Source organism: Eucyclogobius newberryi, unplaced genomic scaffold (assembly GCF_026437365.1).
Source record: "Eucyclogobius newberryi isolate DKJ021-1_F unplaced genomic scaffold, fEucNew1.0.hap1 SCAF_15, whole genome shotgun sequence".
Lineage (NCBI taxonomy): Eukaryota > Metazoa > Chordata > Actinopteri > Gobiiformes > Gobiidae > Eucyclogobius > Eucyclogobius newberryi.
The window spans coordinates 2,957,139-2,976,042 of record NW_027315779.1 but is presented as its reverse complement, the minus strand read 5'-3'; positions in this window follow the sequence as shown (position 1 = coordinate 2,976,042).

The window sequence follows — 18,904 nt, the reverse complement described above, 5'->3', positions numbered from 1 at the left end:
TGCGGGAGGGAGTTGCGGGTGTGGGAGGGCGGTGTGGGTGTGGGAGGGCGGTTGCGGGTGCGGGAGGGCGGTGCGGGTGCGGGAGGGAGTTGCGGGTGCGGGAGGGCGGTGCGGGTGCGGGAAGGCGGTGCAGGTGCGGGAGGGCTCTGTGGGAGGGCGGTGCGGGTGCGGGAGGGCGGTGCGGGTGCGGGAGGGCGGTGCGGGTGCGGGAGGGCGGTGCGGGTGCGGGAAGGCGGTGCAGGTGCGGGAGGGCTCTGTGGGAGGCGGTGCGGGTGCGGGAGGGCGGTGCGGGTGCGGGAGGGCGGTGCGGGTGCGGGAGGGCGGTGCGGGTGCGGGAAGGCGGTGCGGGTGCGGGAGGGCTCTGTGGGAGGGCGGTGCGGGTGCGGGAGGGCGGTGCGGGTGCGGGAGGGCGGTGCGGGTGTGGGAGGGCGGTGCGGCAGCTCATTGCTCGTTGATTAGCTTTGGAGCCTCTTGAGCTTTTCACAATCCTTGCCTTGAAACGCATGAGCACCGTGTGTGGTGTCAGTCACCTCACATTTATATGATCTTTTGCATAGAAATACATCATGTTTTATTTACTCTTAAATTGTTCAGATTTTAAAACAAAAAAACAACGACTCAGAGTGGGAACATTCAAATAAAACATGTAAATAGTCCAATATGTTAAGTCCAGTGTAGCTTTATGTTTTGAATTCGTCCATTTTAAACTTGACTCTGAATGTAATTTTTTTCCACTTTGCAAATGTCCATAATAATGTCAGTCCAGTCCTCAATCGTCCATCGTACATTTTGTGTCATACATTTCTTTTGACCTGGTGCAATGAATTAACGGGTCACATTCTGTCAACAGAATTCTGTCCAGACTTTGTGGTCCCATTCTTCATCAGTCAGAACAAAATTACACTCTCTTTCCCCATTTCATTTTAATATAGTCAGTAGAGTGGCTGTCCACATTTTTGCATTTCTATCATTTAGATATTATCCCCCTTGAATGTTCATATGCCTTAATAAAGATTATAGAAAGTTATAATGGTTATTGCATTGTTGGATTAAGTCCTATTTAACCAAGCCAAAGGATTCCTTCAACACATCAAAGCTTTTAATTTAGTTTTCTTTCACAGTCGGGTAGAAAATGTTTATATCCAGTCCTTAAATGTTTTGATCAGCTCTTTCCAGGTTGTGAGCACAGATTTTCCCCAGGGATTCTTAATCTCCTCCATTTGACCCAACCATCTGTCGCCTGCCACTAAGGCCCGTCTCCGGAACAGCGTTACACTCTTCTATATAATATCTTTCCATCGAGCTTCATACGCCGGGTCACACTAGCACAGCAACACTCTGACTTAAGCTGAAATAAAGTCATTTTTTCGACAAGGCAAACCCCAGATTTGCATTTTTTTTAGATTTGATACCGTGACCCCTGGGCCCCGGACCCCACTGTGACGCACTGGCCTATAGCTCTGACCTTACTTTCTACTCTGTTCACTTGACAACAGAGCAATCACTCTACAATCACCTCACAGTAAACATTTAGCTCCAGTGTTTTGTGAGGGCCAAACAAACGCTGCAAATGAGAAATCCTTGCAGTGCTAAACTTAAGCAAAGTAATTATTGTGTGGCTGCCAGTTCTTTTGATCCCCAGCCCGTCCGCCCTCTGCGCCTTCCCTCCGTGGCACACTTAAGTGATTTATTTGCTGGTAATTTGTTGTCTCGTTCCAAGCAGATGGAGGCAGTGAGGCTTCTGTTCCTGCTTTGCTGCCTGCTGGCCCTGCCTTCAGCTCCAAATATAGTCACTGAAAATGGCATATTATGAACGCTTGACGTGGTGACGGGGTGAGTTAAAAAGAGTGCGCGTTAGTTTGGTGATTCATAAACTTTTCACAGCAAGATATTTTGAAAGTGTGGGCATCCTATCACTTAAAAAAAAGTATAATTAATATTGAATGATCCATGACCAAATTGGATAGAACTGATTCAGGCAGGGCCAAAATCAGGCGGACAAACAATATCATGGGCTAAAACAAGATTGGATTGTTCTAAGTCAAGGAAGTCTTTAATATTGAATAAAGTTCTGGACAATTTGTCATTTCCAGCCCTAAAACCTGACTATGAATGTGTGCAGAAACAACTTTAGGCCAACCAGTCTAAGGCAGGTTCCCTCAGGCTGAAAACTACAGATGTTGGATTTCTCAAACTTCCAACAACAACAAAACACAACCCATGATATGTTTTTGATAGGTTAAACTCCAATAATGTTTGGAAAATCTGTTTATTTGACCTCTACGGAGAAATTATTTAACACTTTTTTCTTATGCTCGAAGGGGATTTTGTCCTCTGCAGATGACCCTTCCTTCGCACCCAGGGATCCATCAGATCTGGAGCTCAGCTTGAGCAGGACCTGAGCGGATTATACCTATTGTGCTAGTTTTGGATTGACTAGGGAAACTGGAGGAAACTCAGCCAGACACAGGCAGAAACATAGAAACTCCTGACATGAAGACTGTAACCTTCCGTGCTGTGAGGCGAGGCCCTCAGGAATGATTCAATCATGGACATACTGTTTGACTCTAACCAAGACACATGTTCAACCCCAATTCAGGACTCAGCCGTGGAGAATATGTCAAAGCAGATTCCAAACAGGAGTAAATGTGGTTCCAAATTTAAATTTCTTTGGTCAGTCACACCATTAAAGTCGTGTTGTACTCCCTCAATTGCTCTAATTGCTGCATTTCTCTGAGCAAATTCTGGAGTCGTTCCAGTGAATCTTGCTTTTAACTCTCTCTTTTAACTCTTTCAGCTAGACTTGCTTTCAGATGTTGTTCTCTGAGGTGTCAATTGGGCCAGCTCATTTAAAGTAGACACTGAAGCCATAGAAACCTATAGAAACCTGCCAGCTGCGTGGACTGAAGAGGACTTGAAAGGACATCCTTGATAGAATAAAGTGAGTCCTTAAACAGAAGTGACAGACCTGTTTACACAGTTATCTGCAGGAATGTCGACTTCTTTATGCCTCTAACAACTCCTTTGGGAGTCAGTGAGCGCAGCGTGACTCACTCCAGGACTCTGCAGTCGTATAAAGGACACTTACGTCATCAGCACCAACAGTTTGTTAAACAGACATTTTAAATTTAGGAATCGGCAAATTAATCTTAAACTCATTTTGAAGACTTTTAAAACTACACTGTGAGAGATTGTGAGTGTAGTTATACAGAAGGTCGGTTGCCCTTCTATGTGGTCGACATGCTCAAAAATGAGTTTAAGTGATAATTAGTGCCGCTTTTGATGAGATTCCTTGGATTCTGGTCAGTTATTCACAGAGCGCAGTCACCATTTCATCAACAGACTGAGAGAAGAACCCCGCAAATATGCAATTCCTATAAATAATATACAACTGTGAGTTTTGGAAGTTATAGCAATATAGCAATCAGGTTTAATGAGAGTATTTGGTTTCATCTGAGTCAGTCTGTGTGGAGATCGATTGGTTCTGGTTTAATCCAAGTATTAATAATGCATTTGTGTGGAGGCGTGTCATCAGGAGACAGGGCTCAGGTGCATCTCTGTGTGAGAAGATTAAACTTAAAATCACCTCAATCAAACCGTTTGGCCTTGTCTGCTGTATCTCAGGCACAGCCTTGGTCCGGACACGCTTTCCGAACCACATTCTTCACTGCTTTTCTTCATCGTTGCAAATTTACGGCTGCTGATGCCGTGGCCACGTTGCAACTCGTTCTTCTAATTTACCACAACAATATAGCAACAATTTTGAAACAGGCTGTTAGTTCCTAGATTACGTTCTGTTTCGGCTAAGATTAAGCAACATAAACCTATGACTTGTCACGAAAACACGACAAGACATTTCAACACACTGTACACTGCAAAAGTCAACATTTAAATAAAAAGTTAAACAGAAAATATGAGTGTGAAAAACTAACTTAAAAGGGAAAAGCACATTACACCTTTTAGAACCGCAACTTGGTGTGGCCCCTGCCAAATGATCGCTCCTGAGTTTGAGCGAATGGCAGAAGAGCACAAAGATGTTGTGAGGTTGTGTGGTATTAGTGACCTAATACCTAATAACTTAACTTATACTCAACAAAACAAATGTGGCAAACTATATTTATTACAGTTATTACAGCATTTCATCTTTTTTGAGAAGTATTTTTAAGACTATATCGCTCTCCCAGCCTCCATCACATTGTCCTTTGTTCTCATTGTCTTGTATAAAAAGGTCAGTGTCCTAAATCACTGAATTATAATGTTACGATGCCCTGAAAGTGTTGAACAAGTGACGTGAACAAAGCCGTGATCCCAAACCGAGACCCAAAATACACTGAACTACTTAGAAACGACGTAAAAGCAAACTCTGCGATGATAATGTAAGCCATACCTTTAACATTGTATATTTATATTTTTATTTATGCTTTTAGCACATATTGTTTAGAATAAACATGGATGAATGAAAGTGTGTGATGTCATTAACAGAGAATAAATGATAGATGTATTAAAAGATCCAACAGGAAACTCATTTCGACCGCTTGTATCCGCGATCTTGTTCTTTCGGTCACTACCCAAAGCTCATGACCATAGGTGAGGTCAGGAACGTAGACCGACCGGTAAATAGAGAGCTTTGCCTTTCGGCTCAGCTCCCTTTTCACCACAACGGTCCGATGCAGCGACTGCATCACTGCAGCCGCTGCACCGATCCGCCTGTCGATCTCACGCTCCATCCTTCCCTCACTCGTGAACAAGACCCCGAGATACTTGAACTCCTCCACTTGGGGCAAGGACACCCCACCCACCTGGAGAGGGTAAGCCACCTTTTTCCGGTCGAGTACCATGGCCTCGGATTTGGAGGTGCTGATTCTCATCCCAGCCGCTTCACACTCGGCTGCAAACCGTCCCAGTGCATGTTGCAGGTCCGGGTTTGATGGAGCCATCAGGACAACATCGTCTGCAAACAGCAGAGATGAGATCCTGTGGTCCCCAAACCGGACACCCTCCGACCCCTGACTGCACCTAGAAATTCTGTCCATAAAAATTATGAACAGAACCGGTGACAAAGGGCAGCCCTGGCGGAGTCCAACATGCACTGGGAACAGGTCTGACTTACTGCCGGCAATGCGAACACAGCTCCTGCTCCGGTCATACAGGGACCGGACAGCCCTGAGCAAAGGGCCCCGGACCCCGTACTCCCGGAGCACCCCCCAAAGGACACCCCGAGGGACACGGTCGAAAGCCTTCTCCAGATCCACAAAGCACATGTGGACTGGTTGGGCAAACTCCCATGAGCCCTCGAGCACCCGATGGAGGGTATAGAGCTGGTCCAGTGTTCCACGACCGGGACGAAAACCACTCTGCTCCTCCTGAATCCGAGGTTCGACTATCGGTCGGATTCTCCTCTCCAGTACCTTGGAATAGACCTTACCCGGGAGGCTGAGGAGTGTGATCCCTCTGTAGTTGGAACACACCCTCCGGTCCCCCTTCTTGAACAGAGGGACCACCACCCCGGTCTGCCAGTCCGGAGGCACGGTCCCCGAACGCCACGCGATGTTGCAGAGACGTGTCAACCAAGACAGTCCTACAACATCCAGATACTTTAGGTACTCAGGGCGGATCTCATCCACCCCCGGAGCCCTGCCACCGAGGAGTTTGCGAACAACCTCAGTGACTTCAGCTTGGGTGATGGATGAGCCAGTCTCCGAGTCCCCGGTCTCTACTTCCTCTTCGGAAGACGTGACTGAGGGATTAAGGAGATCCTCAAAGTATTCCTTCCACCGTCCGACGACATCCCCAGTTGAGGTCAGCAGGCCTCCACCCGCACCGTAAACGGTGTTGGTGAGACACTGCTTCCCCCTCCTGAGGCGCCGGACGGTTTGCCAGAATTTCTTTGGTGCCGACCGATAGTCCTCCTCCATGGCCTCCCCGAACTCCTCCCAGGCCCGGGTTTTTGCCTCTGCGACAGCACGAGCCGCGGCTCGCTTGGCCTGCCGATACCAGTCGATGACCTCCGGAGACCTACAAGCCAGAGTGGCCTGATAGGCCTCCTTCTTCAGTCTGACGGCATCCCTTACTTCCGGTGTCCACCACCGGGTTCGGGGGTTGCCGCCACGACAGGCACCGGAGACCTTGCGACCACAACTCCGAGCAGCCGCATCAACAATGGAGGCGGAGAACATGGTCCACTCGGACTCAATGTCCCCAGCCTCCCCCGGGACATGGGAGAAGCTCTCCCGGAGGTTGACAACTCTGCCCCTCTCTTCACCCGAGTGTCCAAAACACGCGGCCGGAGGTCTGATGACACGACAACAAAGTCGATCATTGACCTCCGGCCTAGGGTGTCCTAGTGCCATGTGCACTGATGGACACCCTTGTGCTTGAACATGGTGTTCGTTATGGACAATCCGTGGCTAGCACAGAAGTCCAATAACTGAACACCGCTCGGGTTCAGATCGGGGAAGCCGTTCTTCCCGATCACCCCTCTCCAGGTGTCACTGTCATTGCCCACGTGGGCGTTGAAGTCCCCCAGTAGAACAACGGAGTCCCCGGTCGGTGCACTGTCCAGTACCCCTCCCAAGGACTCCAAGAAGGCCGGGTACTCTGCACTGCTGTTCGGCCCGTAGGCCGCCACAACAGTGAGAGACCTGTCCCCCACCCGAAGGCGGAGGGACGCGACCCTCTCGTTCACCGGGGTAAACTCCAACACGTGGCGGCTGAGCTGAGGGGCTATCAGCAAGCCCACACCAGCCCGCCGCCTCTCCCCGCGGGCAACACCAGAGAAGTGGAGCGTCCAGCCCCTCTCGAGGAGATGGGTTCCAGAGCCTAAACTGTGCGTGGAGGTGAGGCCGACTATATCTAGTCGGTATCGCTCAACCTCCCGCACAAGCTCAGGCTCTTTCCCCCCCAGCGAGGTGACATTCCATGTCCCCAGAGTTAGTCTCTGTGTCCGGAGATCTGGTCGCCGAGGCCCCTGCCGTCGACTGCCGCCCAGATCTCTCTGCACCGGCCCCTTATGGATCCTCCTGCGGGTGGTGGGCCCACGGGAGGGCGGCCCCACGTCGCTCTTTCGGGCTGTGCCCGGCCGGGCCCCGTGGGGTAAGACCCGGCCACCAGGCGCTCGCCATGGAGCACCCATCCCAGGCCTGGCTCCAGGATGGGGCCCCGGTGACGCCGATCCGGGCGACGTAAACGGCCTTGTTCGTGTCGTCGTCATAAGAGGCTTCTGAACCGATCTTTGTCTGACCCGTCACCTAGGACCTGTTTGCCTTGGGAGACCCTACCAGGGGCATGAAGCCCCGGACAACATAGCTCCTGGGATCATTCGGGCGCTCAAACCCCTCCACCACGTTAAGGTGTCGGTTCAATACTAGAGGTTCTCAAATGTGCCACTCACAAATGATTCATCTGAATATCAGTTTTCTCTGTCACTTAAATGATCATTTTGGACATGAACATGATTTATATCCACTGTGAGCTCTCATAAGTCTCATTTATTATACTAGTGTGAACAAGGGGGAAAAACAGCACGACAATACATTCTCTTAATGCCACTTAGCGCCTTGTTGCAAAGACAAACAGGTTTTATGGATTCATTTGAAATTGTGTGTTTGTGTCTGCACCAGCGTAATGAGGCCTTTCTGTCACTCATCCCGTGTGCTCGTGTCAACTTTAATGACAACTATGAAATGGATTAGTGTTTCATGTCACCAACATTTGAAATGACCCCAGAATACATATGATTTAATGTATTTATTCACCCCGACTTTCTTACTGATCAGTGTCTAAAACATGTTACCTCACTTGCCCTCTGGTCGATAGACAGGTTTCCCTGGTAACAAGTATTTATCTTATTGTCACCCTAAACTGCACGGCCCTTTGATAATGTGGAGGAAGGCTCTGGTCATGCTCCGGGTGTGTGTTGCTCTCTTTAGCGCCGCTCTGGCTGTGTGGAGGTGACAGTGCGGGGGCTGCAGGTCCGCGGGTGATTAACGAGCTGGTTGTAGTTTCGTGCTGAGCATACATCTGAAACCTGCTCTCTCCACGGTGCAGAGAGGAGGCTCCTGTGATCAGTACATGCAGAGAAAATACAGGGATTATATTGGACATGGTAGAAATATAGAGAAATGTATATCTATATATATATATATATATATATATATATATATATATGCAGCTGAAGACAGTGGTAATAAAGTACAGAAGTAAAACTACTGTTCTTGCCCTGTGCACAATAGTGGGACATACCCAAATGGCACTGCTTATTAAAAGACGATTTTACAGCCCACATGTGAGTGTCATGCATCATCATCATTAGAGAGCTTAGGCCTTCTAGTTTCTACAGATGCTATTAGTAATGGTCCTAAGCAAGACATACTCCATTGTGTGCTTATGCTGTTCACTGTACATGCTGTTTATCTTGTTGACAATGACTGTGTAAAGTTTCAGCTCTCTAAGAACACATATGTTGGTGCTGTTGACCTTTTTGTATCTAAAAGTTTATTTGGAACAAGTTATCCAAATATGTGCCTACTGTGCCAAACTGTTTAACTACAATTTTAGCTCCTCTATGATAATTAAAAACACATTACTTATTATAACTGCTAGAATAATATGAACATCAAACAGTACAATGTCACTTCTTTAGCACGCTAGCACAGGTAAAAGACCCACTGAGCAGAACACGGGACACTTGGTTTATCTAACAGGCTGTGCCAGACGAAGCTGTGAATGGAAAAACCGTTGGTTGGTCTCATTCTGTAGCTGAAAGTGTGAGGAAAACAAGCACACCCAGCGCCATATTATGTCTGGAGTCTGAATACAAGTGTATATTGTTTTTCTGTGGATTATTATGGACAGAATGAGTCAGAACCGGAATACAGGTAAGAACTGTGTTATGGAAAGTGGATTTTTTATTACAAACTATTGGTAATTGCTCATTGGGGCATATTATTCAATGCAAATCAATGACATATGTGACTGACCGTGGATAAACCAGTTACATGTCTACCCGGAGACATTTTGAGTAGTTCCAAGCTTTCCAATGATGTCTCACTCATGCACATCTGATAATATTTGAGTAAGTTGTGGTCATTTGAATGTATATAACTCTCAAAACCTTTCACTGAGAAAACGGCCTCTAAAGTTTCTCACCTGAGAGAGCCCAGAGTCACAGGAAAGCTCATTTGCATCTCATTAAGATAAGCCCTCCCCCCTGTCACACTGACATCACCTTCTCCCTACAGCTGTCACTATTGACTCAAGAGGAGTGTTGTTACTGATGTGAACTGGACTTGAATCAGAATTAGAATGTGACGGAGCCAGTCCGTCTTTAACTGGTGTCGGCGCTTATTTACTGAGCAGCCGCGCGGGCATGAAGGGCCGCGCGGCTGCTCAGCAAATAAGCGCACTTTCCAACACACACTCATACATTCCCCGCTCCCCGCGCTTCCCTCTGTTTCATTCATTCGCATCAGACGCCACACACGCATCTTTCCCCGCACTCCTCCGTCACTAATCCGCCAAGGGTGCACACTTGCGCGCGTTAGGTTAAGTCTAAGCATACACACGCCAATTGTTACCTGTTTTGTCACAAAAGCCGCGCTCCGCCAATGCGTCGCGTTGGATCGAAACCGAGCCAGGACTTCCTGGAAGTTTAAATGCGCGTTGTTCGCGCCGTGGTGCTGACCATGTGACACCGGGTATTCTATGTGTTTATATTGCTTTATTTTGAACATGTGTATATAATTAATGATGTATTATGTTGTAGGAAGAGGCCACAACAGTTTATTGTCAGTTTATTAGGGATTTGAATTATATAGTTATTTTGCTCAGTGGGAGGGGCAAGTGAGGAATAAAGGGAGCCGCTCTTGGCTGGGGGGTGAGTCTGTCTCCAACAACAGAGAAGGTAACAGTGTGAGAGAGAGAGTAAAAGAGAGAGAGAGTTAAAAGAGAGAAAGAGTTAAAGTTGAACTCATAGTTGGAACTCTGTAAATATATGTCTTTGGATTTTTGGACCTTTTTGCTCACTGTATATATTTTTGCACTGTTGCACTATTTTTGCACTTCGGTTTTGGCACAATAAATCCACCTGAGCACTTGAAATCTGACTTCGCCATATTTTTGAGGGAGAGCCCCGCTACATAGAAGTTACTATATTAAAATGGAAATACTTACAAAAGGCCTTGAAATGCATCAAAGAATCGAATCAGAATCAGAATAGGGTTTATTGCCATTTGTCGATAAACAGAATTCACAGGTGATTCAGTGCAACACAAACAACAAAACATTGAACACTGAGCACTAAACGGCATGATATGTACATAATAAAATATAAAGGTATAAAGTTATGTAGTGCAATAGGATAGATGGGTCTGCCTGTCAATGTTCAGTCCAGGTGGGACCAGGACATGGAGATTGGAGACTTTTTGCAAGCACCACACCTGGTCTCTTGGCATCAAAGCTGTAAGCAAATAACAGGACATTTAAGAAATGGTTAATTATTTCACATAAAACACTCATTAACTTATTTTTTTTTTAATACAATGTGAAAGTTTCAATATAAATACCTGAAGTGCTGATAACTCTTGATCTTTGGAAGCCGTCTGAAGAAGGGACTCAGATGCTTCTGCCAGTCCAAGTTCTTGACAAACACTCTGCCATCTGCCGTTCCAACAAGCTGTGGGATATTGAGGTGACTCTCAGGAGAGCTGTTTTCCACTACCTGATGACAAGGGCGACAATGTAAAAAAAAATGAGAACAGAAGAAAAATATCTTAAGCAGAACAGAGAGCAGCACTGAAGTTTTGCCAGGCTAATGTTTACACATTATAGTAGTCAAATAACCTCAGTGATGTCTGATTCTGCATTTGCACTTTATTGTACATTTAATAAAGTGAAGTTAAGTAAATGATGTGTAATAAATAGTAATAGTCGAAGCTGTAATGCGATGGACTTCTGCATAGTTTTTGATAAACTCCAGCTGTGAGCGCCTCTTCTGAAAAGTGAAACAAAGAAGTTTGGAACGAGCTAAACCGGCTAACACGGGCTACAGTAAAAAACAGTAAAAAAAACACAAAGATACAGACATTACACCGTCCCAAAACAGCTAGTTTCAAGAGAGTACGTGATGGTAATTATTCAGTAGTAGTCACATTAAATTCAAGCCCGTATTTGTTATGCTGAAGCCAGGAAAAAAGAACACGGCCCGGTGCTAGCTTGGACTGTAGCGAGCTAACGCGGCTAACGCAAGCTACAGTAAAAAACAGTAAAAAACACGAAGATACAAACATTATACCATCCCAAAACTGCTAGTTTCAAGAGACTACGTGATGTTAATTGTTCAGAAAGTGGTCACATTAAATTCAAGCCCGTATTTATAACGTAGAGTGCACTGAAGCAGCATGTTAGCTTAGCATTGCTCCATGTCTGCTCAGGTGCCGAGGCAAGTGACATCACGAAACCACCTTAAAACACAGCGTTAAAGCAATACTTTAGAGTAAAAGTACCTCAGTTCCGTTGCAATGTAGTCCAGGGAATCATACGCTCTGGAGAAAGTCTGGAGAATGAATAATGTCTCTTGAGAGGAGAACACGGAGGACACGTAGCTGTAGCCATGTGGTTCGCAGCTGATTGGTGGAAAAAGATCAACAGTACGCTGCTGAAAAAAGGGTAACGCCCCCCGCGCGGCACACGAAAATTACCCATTTTTAACAGCTTAATGTGTACTTTAAGGTAATGAATACTGTTATCTGAAGCACGGAGGGGCTTTATAACTTCAACTTTCACATAATGCAAAAAAACGAAAATCCCAAATTTAGGGAAAAAACCTAAAACACTGTTTATCTCAGTTTCACCGAGGCCGACATGTACCGGCATTTACGCTGCTCCGTCACATATTTGTTTTGTTGAGAAAATAATCTTTACAATACTGTATAGCTTGCTGGTATTGGCGATGAAAATAAGAGTGATGATAAAATAGTACGTCTAAAGTCTGGTTTTCGGGCTGGAGGATGTGAAGAACCTTTAAACCTGAAACTGTTCCAAGTGTGCCACTGCTGTAGACTTTCTCCTATGAAATCATTGAAGGTATTTTTTTTTCCGTGTTCAAAATTGAGCTTGATAAACCTAAAAGCGAACCATTTCAAAGTCTGTCTTTTGAAAAATGGAATTCTAGATATTTCAATGACAGAAATTCTTTTTTGCTATGGCCAGAAAATACTTTACACGTGACACATTTGACTATGAGTTACAAAAGAAAGCTCCATGTGGTTGACCTGAAATTAGCATTGTCCAAGCTGCGGCTTGATCCCTTTATCGAATCATGTGACCTCAGTCTGTGACTCACTGAGTTCCAATGAAATCACCTTCCTTTAAATAGACTTAACCAAGTGTCCTGCGGCTGTGACTCCGCTCTGTAGAATTATATTTAATTAGGCAGCTGTGTCTTGATTAAACATTCTTAAATTATTGAGCACATAATTATAGCTGCATTACACTCAGACAATGATGAATGCTGGTTTCCCTACACAATAAAACAGCATTTATCATAGCGCGTTTAGCTTTGACACAATCATTTTAAGTCCACTCAGAATTTGTCTTTTGTGATACTGAATTCTAGTCTACACACATTATGGATGAATAATGGATCTATACTTGATCATTATTAAAAATATTACCCAGTTTTAACCTTTTTTCTGAAGCTTTACTGTGAAATGCTTGTCATGTTTTAAATCAGTCTGGGGCCGTTTGTGAAGAAACGTTGAATATTACAGGAAGTATTGAGTTTTCCCTTTATCACAAAATTGTATCTAAAATGCAGAGACAAATTACACACAAGGGGCACATTTTCTGACAGTGTAAATATGAATTTATTGTTGGCTCCTGGTTTACAGTGTGTTTAAATGAGTACCCTGTCATATGCACTTTAATAAGTCAACTTTATGTAAAATTGGCTTGACCTTCAGACTCATTTTCAGTTTTACCAAAGAATTTAAAAGCCTTAATTGGCTCTGGGATGAATGTTAAAATGTACTTTAACAAAATGTCTTTTTGAACAAGTTATGCACGCTCAGTTCATAATAAGTTGCTCATTGCAGCTTTTTTGTCGAGCTATTTTCAAAGAGTGATGAAATGCTTGCAATTATACTCACTCTACTCTACATTGTACATATTTATTAGAATTACAATAAAACAGTTGGAATATTAATGTTGCCTCTTTAAACTTTAAAACACGGCAGTCAAATTCAAAATAAGCATTTATGATAATGAACATTACTTATTGCAATTACTTTACTACTTGAACCCTCCTGAGGTCGCAGCCTTAACGTGCAGTAAACACTTTCTGCAGAATGGGTACATTTTAGCTCAGGCTCCCTTTCCTCAGGACCTTTTGACTTCACGGAACTCTGCTGCTGCAAAGTGAAATGTCAACTGCAAAATAAAGACATAACATTACGCCTCAGAGCTTTGTGGCTCTGCAGCCTGGTATGTGCTTAAATAGATGACAAAAGTTTGCTCTAGAATCTCAGGGGCGTAAACTCTTACTAAAATCAATTTCTTCAAACATTTTGCAGTTTATGCTCCTGTAGCGGGGTCTACTGCTGACACTGTACTTGTTTATGGAAGATATAGAATCAATGTAAGAGTCTCCAATGCCTTTACGTCTACCTATTTGCAACATCTCCTTTTACAAGACAACCTAAATTCATAATGTGTCTGTTTGGCAGGTTCTTCTTTGAAAAGTAAGGCATTTATAATGTTGTATTTAGTAAAGTTTACGGCTGCTTCAGCATCGTCAGAGCAGAAGAGCTGCTTAATTGTGTCGTGTTCTTATGTTGCGTGGACTGTTCACATGTCTTTGAGAGACAGTGGACTTTCTGACGCCTTCTTCAGGACCAATTTCTAGGTACGAGATGAGGGGTATGATCCGTCGTCTTGGTTCAAAGATCTTGTTGCACATTTTGCGACCTCTCAGCTCATAAAGGTAAGTTTTAGGATTGCAGTTAGATATTTGGGTGCCATAAGTAGAGATGCTCAGTTGTGCCCCCAGGTCCCCAAGAATCTTGCTACATGTAAAAACACATGGTTTGACAGCCTAAAGATAAAAATTTCAGATTTTGTTGGATTTTTAATATATATTTTCTCTCGTGTCCGTCTGAGGGAGTCAGATCTCTCCTTCACTATGGAACTCCTTCAGGTTTCTACTTTTTCCCAAAGACGTTTGGTAGTTTTTCCTGGCGTAGAAGAAGGATCTAAGGACACGGGAGGCTGGGACATTTGTCTAAGGACACGGGAGGCTGGGACATTTGTCTAAGGATGCTGGGACATTGCCAAGTCCCTATGAACATTGTTTAATCTGTTGTGATTTTGGGAGTTACAAAAATAAATTGAATTGACTTGAAATTTAATTATAAATGGTTAGTTATAATGTCTACAAATACTTTACTTGAATATTTGTGTATGTTAATTCAATGTACTTTGTTGCTTAATTTGCCTATTTCTAGAAAGTGATCATCTGCAGATTTATACTATTATTATATTATGTCAGACAAAGAAGCCAGTATGAACTTCTTCACCAGACTTCCCATCGTCAGCTTCTGAAATAGTTTCATGTACTTTCCTGAACAACTAGATACATTGTATAGCAGAAGCGTGTACAACATTGTACACTGAAGATGTGATGGACGGGTCGATATAACTTTCCATCTACTGTTTTTGAGAGAAACAACTAAAGTGAAAATCCACAAACGCAGAACCACATTGTTATTTGTCAGACATTGGGACCACAAACTTGCCATGTTAAAGTTATGGCGCAAAATCCTTTGACAGCGCTCCAATGTTTTTTCTTGGAGTCATGCCACTAGTGAAATTATTGCTGGTCTCATGTTGATGCAGGTTATTACCTCCATAAACCAGTTCAAACACATGCATTTCTGACAGCTAAAAAAGCAATTCCATTTCTGACCTGTCCTCCAGCTCTTTGTTAAAATATCGACAGTTGAGAATGCTGCGATGCTACGTGAACGAAACCTATTACTGAGCGTGAGGGATTGTGATGCGCCACATTGCAGCGATATTGCCTCTGGCTGTGATTGATTTTAATGTACGATGAAACCATAAGGAAAAGCAGCAGTAGAGCTCGCGAAGCGCTTTTATTTTGCAACAACACGTCTTTTAAGCACAAATGTATGGAAATATATACATTTTTATTCACGACCATATATCAGCATGTGAATATGATGGACCGTGAACTGCAAGGAAGTTTTGAAGTTTCAGTCATAAAGAAACGCTGTAAATTATACTGATGCTGTACTTTATTTTTTATTAAGTGACAGACAATATGAAACACGATAAAGAACAGTCAGACGTGATCAAAATTCACCTCGATGAAGGGCAAAAGAGTTTGAGAGATTTAGTACATTAAAGGTGCATTATGCAACTTTTCGTGTTTTGCCTTGAATGTTCCACAGTGTAGCAACAACGCGACATCGCCATGGAGACGAGCAGATGGTGGACCCTGCACCAGAAACAGTATAGTGCGTTATTGCTATAATACTATTGTATGATGATAAAACAAACATATTAGATTCATTTAAAACAGCACAACACATAGCTAATAACAGTTTAATAACAGTATAACAACAGTATAATAACAGTATAATAACAGTATAATAACAGGTATAATAACAGTATAACAACAGTATAATAACAGGTATAATAACAGTATAATATAACAACACTATAACAACAGTATAATAACAGTATAATAACAGGTATAATAACAGTATAATAACAGGTATAATAACAGTATAACAACAGTATAATAACAGTATAATAACAGGTATAACAACAGTATAACAACAGTATAATAACAGGTATAATAACAGTATAATAACAGTATAACAACAGTATAATAACAGTATAATAACAGGTATAACAACAGTATAATAACAGTATAACAGTATAACAACAGGTATGCTGGAAATCTAACGTCCCATATAAATCCACCTGTAAATTTAGAAAGGTTCACAGCTGTTGATCAAGCAGAGATAACTTCAGCCATTATGTCCTCTAAAAGCTCAACTTGTGTCCTAGACCCCATTCCAAGCAGACTCCTCAAAGACATTCTTCCCCTAATTATAGACCCTATTCTTAATATAATAAATACTTCACTCGAAAGTGGCTATGTTCCACAGTCCTTCAAACATGCAGTCATTAAACCTCTTCTGAAAAAGCCTAATCTAGATCCCGGCCTATTGGTAAACTACAGACCTATTTCAAATCTTCCCTTCGTCTCTAAAATCCTTGAAAAAGTTGTAGTAAAACAGCTTTGTCGCCACCTGCAGGACAATAACTTATTTGAAGTTTTCCAGTCAGGGTTCAGAGCCCACCACGGCACTAAAACTGCACTAGTTAAAGTCACAAATGATTTGTTATTAGCCGCTGACGATGGACTGGTCTCAATCCTGGTTCTGTTGGACCTCAGCGCAGCGTTTGACACCATTGACCACAACATTCTACTGCAGAGGTTAGAATGTGATGTAGGTGTTGGAGGAACAGCCCTCAGCTGGTTTAAATCCTATCTATCTGATAGGTACCAATTTGTTAATGTAAACCAGAGCTCCTCACCATGCTCTAAAGTAATTTACGGTGTGCCACAGGGTTCGGTACTCGGTCCAATTCTGTTTGCTCTTTATATGCTGCCATTAGGCAACATTATCAGAAAGCATGACATTAACTTCCACTGCTATGCAGACGACACTCAGCTGTATTTATCAATGAAACCTGATCAGAGCGATCAAGTAGACAGACTTAGTACTTGTGTGAAGGAGATAAAAACCTGGATGACACTAAACTACCTGCTTCTTAACCCTGAAAAAACCGAGGTCATTGTGCTTGGCCCTAAGCATCTACGAGACTCTCTATCTGAGCAGATAGTCACACTGGACAATGTCAGTGTAGCCTCCAGTTCTACTGTAAGAAACCTTGGAGTCTTATTTGACCAGGAGCTCTCATTTAAAGCTCATATAAATCAAGCTTGTACATCATCGCCAAAATCAGAAGAATCCTGCCTAAAAGTGATGCCGAAAAACTTATCCATGCATTTGTAACGACTAGATTAGACTACTGTAACTCCCTGCTTGCAGCGTGTCCTAAAAGCTCCATAAAAAGCTTTCAACTGGTTCAAAATGCAGCAGCAAGATTACTAACAGGAACAAAAAGAAGAGAGCACATTACGCCAGTGCTGAAGTCTCTTCACTGGCTCCCCGTCGAGTCTAGAATCAAATTCAAAATTCTACTCTTGACCTACAAAGCCATAAATGACATGGCCCCATCCTACCTCAAAGATGCTATAGAACCATATCATCCAAACAGAGCTCTTCGCTCTCAGAATGCCGGCCTTCTGGTGGTCCCAAGAGTCTCTAAAAGTACTGTAGGAGGTAGAGCGTTTAGCTACCAAGCGCCTGTGTTATGGAATCAGCTCCCGACCCATGTTAAATATGCTGACACAGTCTCTTCATTTAAGTCCAGGCTTAAAACGTTCCTCTTCGAAATCGCTTATGGTCAGACTAGTTAGGAACAGAAACATAAACCCACAGCTTCAGCTACGCTGCCCTAGGAGCAACTGTGCTGGGGGAAGTATGACAGCTTGAGCACTATCCTCTTCTTCTTCTGACTACTTATGCTATCAAACAATATTTATTTTTTGATTCCACTTGCAAACTGTTCACCGCCTTCTTTTTCTTTCTCTCACTCCTGAGGACCTGTGGACCCAGATGCCCCTCCCCTGGTGAAGTGGTCCCTGCCCTGTGTGGACGGTCCCTCATCTGCCTGAAGAGTGGGTCCAGCTCGACTCCGACGGTCCCTCATCTGCCTGAGGAGTGGGCCCAGCTCGCCCCCGACGGTCCCTCATCTGCCTGAAGAGTGGGTCCAGCTCGACTCCGACGGTCCCTCATCTGCCTGAAGAGTGGGCCCAGCTCGCCTCCGACGGTCCCTCATCTGCCTGAAGAGTGGGTTCAGCTCGCCTCCGACGGTCCCTCATCTGCCTGAAGAGTGGGTCCAGCTCGACTCCGACGGTCCCTCATCTGCCTGAAGAGTGGGCCCAGCTCGCCTCCGACGGTCCCTCATCTGCCTGAAGAGTGGGTCCAGCTCGACTCAGACGGTCCCTCATCTGCCTGAAGAGTGGGTCCAGCTCGCCTCAGACGGTCCCTCTTCTGCCTGAAGAGTGGGTCCAGTTCGCCTCAGTCGGTCCCTCATCTGCCTGAAGAGTGGGTCCAGTTCGCCTCAGTCGGTCCCTCATCTGCCTGAAGAGTGGGTCCAGCTCCAGTCTCCCTCGTGTCCGTCTGTCCGTCTGTGAGAGTCGGATCTCTCCTTCACTGGAACTCCTCCAGGTTTCTACGCTTTTTTCCCAAAGAGGTTTTTTTTGTAGTTTTTCCTGGCCGAGAAGGAGAGTCTAAGGACAGAGGACCCTGGGACATCGTCCCTCGCCACCACAGACATTGTCTGACTTCATCGCCACCACAGACATTGTTGATTCATTTCTCCCTGTGGCCCTCAGAGGCAACTGTTGTTGTGATTTTGGGCCTTACAAAAATAAATTGATTTGATTTGAATAACAGTATAATAACGTATAACAACAGTATAATAACAGTATAACAACAGTATAATAACAGTATAATAACAGTATAGATGCTGTATTGTTATCTAAAGGAAATAGCCTTGAACATAATCATTCTAAGAGATTGTGCTCAGAATTTGCTTCGCTCCCCGAGGTCCTCAGTGAGTAGGCAGAGTGCACAAAAAGCACTTTCCCAAATATGATGAGGAAGAGCATTGTTATTTTTCATCTCCGGCCTGCTGTCAGCGAGAGCAGGTAATCACAGCAGATTTACAAGGAAACGACTCAGGA